Source organism: Octopus bimaculoides, chromosome 15 (genome assembly GCF_001194135.2).
Source record: "Octopus bimaculoides isolate UCB-OBI-ISO-001 chromosome 15, ASM119413v2, whole genome shotgun sequence".
In the NCBI taxonomy this organism is placed as follows: domain Eukaryota; kingdom Metazoa; phylum Mollusca; class Cephalopoda; order Octopoda; family Octopodidae; genus Octopus; species Octopus bimaculoides.
Genome location: NC_068995.1, coordinates 51,500,022 through 51,501,691, shown reverse-complemented (window position 1 = coordinate 51,501,691; position 1,670 = coordinate 51,500,022). Strand labels below are relative to the sequence as shown.

At 35.9% G+C, this 1,670-nt stretch overlaps 1 long non-coding RNA gene across 1 annotated transcript in view; it reads left to right on the top strand.

Annotated features, from left to right (window-relative positions):
* LOC106870793 (uncharacterized) overlaps nt 1-1,659 on the top strand; it is a 31,865-nt gene extending 30,206 nt beyond the window's left edge. Inside the window, exon 3 of the long non-coding RNA XR_001409574.2 lies at nt 777-1,659. This is a non-coding gene — a long non-coding RNA (uncharacterized LOC106870793). The remainder of the gene's footprint in view (nt 1-776) is intronic.
* Nucleotides 1,660-1,670: the final 11 nt, after the last annotated feature.

Sequence of the window (1,670 nt, the reverse complement as noted above, 5' to 3'; positions counted from 1 at the left end):
TATATATATATATATATATATATATATATATCGACGAACGTATCGATGAACGAAATACTGCTAAGCACTTTACCCGACGTACAAACAACTCTGCCAGCTCACTACCGTCTCTCAATCCATTTCTGCGATTTTTTCGGTACCGTTTGCCTCTAAAATCTGAGTTCCAATCTTACTAGTAGAGAGATTTGTTCTTTATTTTTTTCTTTCTTCAGAGATCGATAAGAAAGAAGAAGACAAAACCAAAAGCAATAAACACTCAGAGCTCAAGTAGTCGCTTCATCAAGTGTATTTTAGATAATGACTTTTTCTCTCATTCACTCTTCAAATAAATTATATCATGCATTGTTGTTGTTTTTTAATTATTGAGAAACTTCCACAAAGGGATCTCACCCAAACGTAACCCACCTTAACCTCAACCCCTAGCCGCACCCCCACACACACACACTCTTCAGTGTTTTTTTTAATTATTTTTTATTGTTTTATACTTTGACTAATTTTATTTGGTCCATTTTACAACTGGTCATAGATTTCATCTGATGTCAATTACTCAACTCTCTTCATTATATTCTTGAAAAAAAACAATAACAAAGACATCTCATTCTTTGAATTTCTTTGAGTTGCTGAGGGGAGGGGGTTGTTTATTTGTTTTGTCTGTTTATTTATTTATATTTGTTTACTTGTTTGTTTATTTGTCTTTGTTGACGTTTTTTTTTTCTTTTCTGCCCTTCGTCTTTCTTTTTAAATCTACTTAGCTTTTTCCATTTTTTTTATTCTAGGACTACCACTACTACGAATACTGCTGCTGATGTTACTATAACTCCTTCTGATGCTACTACAACAACTATTACTGCTTTTGCTACTACCACTACTACTACTTTAATTCCAATGTCTACTACTACTACTACTATTACTACTACTACTACTACTACTACTACTACTACTACTACTACTATTACTACTACTACTACTACTACTACTACTACTACTACTACAATTACTAATCCTACTACTGCCTCTACTACTACTATTATTAATGCTACTACAGCAACTGTTATTGCAATTATTAAATATACTGTGAACAACTACGAGGCTTTCTCTTTATTTCTTAGTAAAAAGTTCGACGGTATATGGCCTAGTGGTAAGACTGCTGGACTTACGATCATAAGGCCGTGGACTCGATTCCAGGACTGGCCTTGTGCCTGAATCAGAAACTATTAATAAGGTAATGTTAAAGGTGGTGAGATGGCAGAATCGTTGGCACGCCGGAGAAAATGCTTAGCAGCCTCTGGTCCGTCTTCACGCTCTGAGTTCACCGTTCGACTCTGCTTTTCGTCGTTTCGGGATCGATAAAATAAGTACCAGTTGAGCTCTGGGGTTGATGCAATCGACTTACCCTCTCCCCCGAAATTGCTGGCCTTGTGCCAAAATTTGAAATCATTATCAAGGTAATGGTAAGGCAGCAGAATAATGGATGCGATGAAAGACCTTTCTTTCATTATGAATATACAGGTGTGTGTGTGTGTATGTGTGTGTGTGTGTGTGTGTGTGTGTGTGTGTGTGTGTATCTATTCACCTATTAGTCTGCTTACTGTTACCTGTGTTTTATTGAACTTCTTTCTGTTCATCTTAATCGATTTCCAGAATCAAATTCAGGATATTCTTTTAGTTAG